Raw genomic sequence first — 7,500 nt, forward strand, 5'->3', positions numbered from 1 at the left:
GATACGACGTAGTTATTGGTATATTGGGTATTTAACTGCGGTTACCAATTTCTGTTTTTTTTTCAATATTTGTAAAAATTACTACGTAGTAAGGAATTGCCGTATATTATTCATTTCTTTTTTCATGTTTATGTGTTAGAAAGTGTGCCTTGATGGTTGGGCTAACACGTGCATGTCTTTTTTTTTATCTGAGATGCCGTATATTAGAATGTCGGGCATTTTACCGCGAGTGCCCCTTTTTCATTTTTTTGCCAAGTCATTTTTCCGTAAGATATTGCGAAATAGTGTCGTAAAACTTTTGCTTTTTTAGTGTTGGAAAGTGTGTCTAGATGATCTGGCTACCCATGCATGACTTTGTTTTTGTCAGATACGACGTAGTTATTGGTATATTGGGTATTTAACTGCGGTTACCAATTTCTGTTTTTTTTCAATATTTGTAAAAATTACTACGTAGTAAGGAATTGCCGTATATTATTCATTTCTTTTTTCATGTTTATGTGTTAGAAAGTGTGCCTTGATGGTTGGGCTAACACGTGCATGTCTTTTTTTTTATCTGAGATGCCGTATATTAGAATGTCGGGCATTTTACCGCGAGTGCCCCTTTTTCATTTTTTTGCCAAGTCATTTTTCCGTAAGATATTGCGAAATAGTGTCGTAAAACTTTTGCTTTTTTAGTGTTGGAAAGTGTGTCTAGATGATCTGGCTACCCATGCGTGATTTTGTTTTTGTCAGATACGACGTAGTTATTAGTATATTGGGTATTTAACTGCGGTTACCAATTTCTGTTTTTTTTCAATATTTGTAAAAATTTACTACGTAGTAAGGAATTGCCGTATAATATTGATTTTTTTTTTCATGTTTATGTGTTAGAAAGTGTGCCTTGATGGTTGGGCTAACACGTGCATGTCTTTTTTTTTATCTGAGATGCCGTATATTAGAATGTTGGGCATTTTTCCACGAGTGCCCCTTTTTATTTGTTTTGCATTTTTTTGCTTAGTCATGTTACCGTAAGGAATTGGCAAGTAGTGTCGCAAAACTTATATTTTTATAGTGTTGTAAAGTGTTTCTAGATGATCTGGCTACCCATGCCTATTTTTTTTTTTAGCCAGATATGGCGTATATATAAGTATGTGTTCGATTTTCCTGTGATTGCCATTTTTTTGTTTTTTCCCATTTCTTTCAAAATTACTACGTACTAAGGAACTATCACAGAGTAATGATTCATTTATATGTTTATTTGTCGGAAAATGTGCCTTGATGGTTTGCCTAGCACGTGGCTGAAATTTTTTTTTTCTGAAATGCCGTATATTAGAATGGCCATTTTTCCACGAGTGCCCCTTTTTATTTGTTTTGCATTTTTTTGCTTAGGCATGTTACCGTAAGGAGTTGGCAAGTAGTGTCGCAAAACTTATAATTTTATAGTGTTGGAAAGTGTTTCTAGATGATCAGGCTACCCATGCCTATCTTTTTTTTTTTAGCCAGATATGGCGTATATATAGGTATGTGTTCGATTTTCCTGTGATTGCCATTTTTTCGTTTTTTCCCATTTCTTTCAAAATTACTACGTACTAAGGAACTATCACAGAGTAATGATTCATTTAGATGTTTATTTGTCGGAAAATGTGCCTTGATGGTTTGCCTAGCATGTGGCTGAATTTTTTTTTTCTGAAATGCCGTATATTAGAATGTTAGCCATTTTTCCGCGAGTGCCCCTTTTTATTTGTTTTGCATTTTTTTTGCTTAGTCATGTTACCGTAAGGAATTGGCAAGTAGTGTCGCAAAACTTATATTTTTATAGTGTTGGAAAGTGTTTCTAGATGATCTGGCTACCCATGCCTATCTTTTTTTTAGCCAGATATGGCGTATATATAGGTATGTGTTCGATTTTCCGGTGATTGCCATTTTTTCGTTTTTTTCCCAATTCTTTCAAAATTACTACGTACTAAGGAACTATCACAGAGTAATGATTCCTCTAGATGTTTATTTGTCGGAAAATTTTGTTTACTTTTTTTTTGATTGAATATCATCAAATTTTTTTAGCTAAAATATTATATTGTTTTACATTTTTGTTTTCGATTTTATTTCCCTTCAAAAAAATTTTTTTGGGTCAGAATTTAAATTTTATAGTCGTAAAATAATCGACAATTATCCAGCAACCCACCATACAATTTTTATGCATATCCAATAATAATTAGATTAGTAAATAACACCTTGAAATTGACATACCCTTCCTACATTTCAAGTGGCAGATTAGGGAGTCTGAGTCAGTGTGGTTGGCGGCCATTTTGTGGACATATCCGAAGCGTAAGCTGCCCTATCTATATATATTCTTGTTCCCTATAGAATTTGTGATATTTTGGTATATTTTTACCTGCATAAATATCATATTATATATTAAATATATGTATTTTTTTACGAAATTTCTAAGTACTCAAATAATTACCTTTAGATATGGCCCCTGATATAAATGTAATTTACAAAATAATGAAGATTTTTTTACATATTTCTATTTTAGGATAACATATGTTTATTCCCTAAAAAAATTAGCCACTTCCTATTTCATTTGGGTACCCAAAAAAATTCATGAAATTTGGACAATTTTTTTTGGCCAAAAAAAGTTACCCTTTTTTTCTCATTTCAGATCTTCACCTCCATGGGTCTGACTTCATCCAAAATACATCAAGATGTGTCCTAATCATTCAAGAATCAATTCCTAAAAGGATTTGTGTATATATGTATAAACTTTTTTTTTATGAATTTTTATGTCAGGTCTTTTTTTTTCTACTTAATTTTTTAAAATATTTATAATAAATAGTTTTTCTGCAGATGAGTAGTATTTATCTTTACAGTTGTTTTCAGCATTCATTGAAGTTTTTTTTGGCAAAAGAAAAAAGGAGGTTACTGCAAAAACTGATTTTTCAAGAATTTTTTTTGGCGTCGGGGTCGTTCGCGTCCGAGTATACCCTTAAAGGGGTGTCCGAGGAGCGTACCTATCCAGGGTTAAATATTCGACTCTCTCGTTAGGAGTGTGATGTTTCACGTTGGGAATTTTGTTAATATCAAACTCTGTGTCGGTGTGTGCCTTTTTAGGCACCCGTGTTGGCTGATGTTTTTGACAGTAAACAGAGTAATGAAAAACTTGAACTTCCTCATTCCTGTTTTCCTGAGGCTAAACTAACTAGTTTAGCTTTTCGATCTCGTGAGATTAAAGCTCTGTTGATGGACCTTGATGCTTGTGGAGATGTAGACCCAAATGGCATTTTTCCTTTGTTTTTTATAAAAACTGCAGATTTCTTAGCTCCAAAGTTATCTGTTATTTTGCGCAAGTTAGCAAGAAGAGGAGCTTTTAGCACTTGTTGGAGAATTGTTAATGTTACTCCTCTATGTAAATGTGTTTGTGGTAGCTCAAATCCCACTGATTACCGCCCAATTTCCATAACTCCCATATTATCCAAAGTTTTTGAACGTCTTCTGGCAAAACGTCTCAATAGGCTTGCTGAAGGTAATCATCTATTCCCTAGTTTGCAATTTGGTTTTCGTAAAGGCCTTGGAGCATGTGATGCCCTTCTTACAATTTCCAATGCTATACAGAAATCCCTTGATTGTGGTCAAGAAGTTCGTATGATTGGCGTTGATTTTAGTGCTGCCTTTGACCGTGTTAATCATGAGGCCCTTGTTTTCAAACTCAAACAGTTGGGAGTGAGTGGGTCGTTTCTTAGCATTATTATTGATTTTTTAAGTAATAGATCTCAAAGAGTTGTTGTTGATGGGCACCATAGTGAGTATAGGAATGTGATATCCGGTGTTCCACAGGGTAGTATTCTTGGCCCATTACTTTTCATACTATATACACATGACATGTGGTTTGGCCTAGAAAACAAGCTTGTTGCATATGCAGATAATGCTACTCTCTTTGCATCAATTCTATCCCCTGAATGTAGATCTGGAGTTGGTGATTCCCTTAATAGAGATTTAGCTAAAATTAGTGCATGGTGGAAATTTTGGGGTATGAAGTTAAATCCTAATAAAACTCAAATTATGATTGTAAGTAGGTCAAGGACGGTGGCTCCTCAACATCCGGATCTCAGTATTGATAATGTTTCTTTAAATTTGTATGACTCTCTTAAAATTTTAGGTGTGATTCTCGACAGCAAATTTACTTTTGAAAAACACATTAGGTATGTATGTACATCTTCAATGGCACAAAAAATTGGATTATTGAGAAAGTCTTACAAGAAGTTGGTGATCAATCTATTCTGAAAAAGTGTTTTAATTCTTTCATTCTACCTTGTTTTGAGTATTGTTCTCCTGTCTTGTCTTCAGCTGCTGATTCTCATCTTAGTTTGTTGGACAGAAACTTATGGTCTATTAAATTTCTTATTCCTGATCTAGATATTAATCTTTGGCATCGTCGTTCAATTAGTTCATTATGCATGTTGCATAAGGTTTTTCATAAATCTGACCATCCTTTACATTCAGATCTCCCTGGACAATTCTATCCTGTTCGTAATACTAGGCAGGCAGTTAATTCTAATAGCCAGGCCATCTCCATCATGAGGCTCAATACTACTCAGTATTCGAGAAGTTTTATTCCAGCTGTTACCAAGTTGTGGAATGATCTTCCTAATCGGGTAGTTGAATCAGTAGAACTTCAAATGTTCAAAGTTGGAGCAAATGTTTTTATGTTGACCAGGCTGACATAAGTCTTTTTATAGTTTATATATGACATATATGTTTTTAAGGTTGTTAATAGTTTATATAGGACATATCTGTTTTGACGTTGTTACTGATTTTAGAATGATTTATTGTTAATTTATTCTCATCATTTATTTCCTTATTTCCTTTCCTCACTGGGATATTTTTCCCTATTGGAGCCCTTGGGCTTATAGCATCTTGCTTTTCCAACTAGGGTTGTAGCTTGGCTAGTAATAATAATAATAATAATAATAATAATGATGGGTTGCTGGTTGTTATTTCTGATTGTTAGGTAGTCACAAGGCTGACTGTTCTAAATCTTGTTGTTAATAAATATTGATAAGTTTTCCCAAGTGTTTTCGTTTCTGCTGACCAATTTGCTGTTGGGTATTTTTTATAAACACTGACCTCTCTTATTGTGCAATAAGAACTTGCACCACGGCACGACAAGGGTCTTAAATATATATATATATATATATATATATATATATATATATATATATATATATATATATATATATATATCAGCCGTTACTAGTCCCCTACAGAACAGAGGCCTCAGATGTACATGTACATATATATATATATATATATATTCATACATGTATGTGTACATATATGTATATATAAACGTATGAATTATATATATAAATACATATATGCACGTATACATGCATACATAGGAATACGTGTCCAAAATAATGAAACTAAATTCACTAAGTATATATTTATTGAGAATGTTCACTAGGGAATAATGACTCCTTCCAGATAACATCCTCTAGAATTAATCCAGGAGTTAAAGTAATCATTCTATCCTTCGTAGCTGTACTGTAAGTCTTTTTCCCAAATGTTAAGCCTGCCAGTCACAGCTCTTTGCACGTTCTTTAAGTTCCAAAAATATGTCCTTTGGAGGTCAGATTTTAAATTTGGGAAAATATAAAAGTCACTGGGAGCCAGATCTGTGATGTATGCTGGATGTGGTAGTGTTGCAATGGAGTTCTTGGCTATTTTTTTCTGATAGACAAGGCATTGTGACATGTGCAGTGTCATAGTGAAGGATACAAGAAGTGGGAATCTCAGGGTGAACCCGTAAAACTTTTTCTCAAATATTCTAGAACTTCTCAGTTAAGTGTTTGGATCACTGTGGTCGTTTGAGGTACACAATCTTTGCGGATGACCCCCTTTTTAGTATAAAACACAAACATTTATGCTTTCTTCAGTTTCTGTGGTAAGTATGCCACTCAACTTTTAACGTTTTGTTTAATCATAGTGGCAGACAAACCAGACAAAACCTGGAAAAACAAAACCAGCCTGTCCCTGGATTTAGTCTTCTTTTTCAATGAGATAGTTCTGAATACCAATATGGAAATATTAACATTCCTTTCGTCCAAACCCCTTAGGGTAGTTGGCAAGACCACCACAGCTACCACGAGTGGTTTCACAATTCCAGCAATGGTATCCTTTCCCAAAAGTTTAAACAGTGAAAAAACGAAGAGAGGCTGAACAGCAAGGTTGAAGACGGTTGATAAAATATGAAAGAGATTGAAATAATAATAAGAAATAGAAAAAGTAAAGAAGAAATATTTGGGGCCTTTATTGAAATAAAATATCATAAGGAATAAAATATCGGCTGAAGGGACGAGAATTTTTAAAGGAATTAACATATGTTTACCCTGTCCTTTAAAAACGGAAATTTATACAAATGTAAAATGCATGAGAACAATGATACAATCGAATTAGCAAATAAGTTAAACATTTTATCTTTCTTAGAGAGGGTACAATTTCTCAAAATACTTGTAGAAGTTTCGATATGAGATTTAACAAAGCACTGCATTCTGGACTATTAATTCTATTTCCTTTTGTTTTGCTTGATTAATCCGAGCCTGTTTCACGTCCAAGTAGAATAATATTCATGTGCAGGTCTGATAACAAAGGGGGGATAGATAAAGCAAACAATGCAACACTATCTCAAAATAGCCTTCGTATCAGCTCAACTGACTTTGATAAGAGAATTGATGTGCAACAGGGCTTGACACAGATATCTTTTGAATGCCTGATTACTTACAACATATCACCACTGTAAAATTAACATAGTTTTAAAAAAGTATTCCAGGAGCTATTCTTCGTCATAACTCTGATTCATATTTGATGTTAATTCTTGGTAAAAATATTATAGCTATTTTTATACTCAAAAGTAAGATTACATTACTTGGATAATATATATATATATATATATATATATATATATATATATATATATATATATATATATATATATATATATATATGTATGTATAATATATATATATATATATATATATATATATATATATATATATGTATAATATATATATATATATATATATATATATATATGTATATAATATATATATATATATATATATATATATATATATATATATATATATATATATATATATATAATAATACAGTACATTAGATACAAAGTATGTCCTGAATTAATTTTTTCACAACTTTTGTTTTCATTATCATGATTACTAAGCTACAAACCTAGTTGGAAAAATTTGGATTGTTACAAGACCTAGGGCTCCGACAGGAAAAAATTGCCCAGAGAGGAAAAGAAATAAACTTAATATGAGAAGTAATGAATAAAAAATATAAAATATAAGTTTACTAACAACCTTAAAGTAGATATGTTATGCGAAGAATTTTCTTCACTACTCCTCTTCTTCACAGTTTATTTCAGGTAGACATTGTTATTGTTCGTGACATCACGGCAGGGAAAATGTTTGATGATTCTTCCTTAAGCGAGTGTCTCAAGAT

The sequence above is a fragment of the Palaemon carinicauda genome, chromosome 2, assembly GCF_036898095.1.
Source record: "Palaemon carinicauda isolate YSFRI2023 chromosome 2, ASM3689809v2, whole genome shotgun sequence".
NCBI lineage: Eukaryota > Metazoa > Arthropoda > Malacostraca > Decapoda > Palaemonidae > Palaemon > Palaemon carinicauda.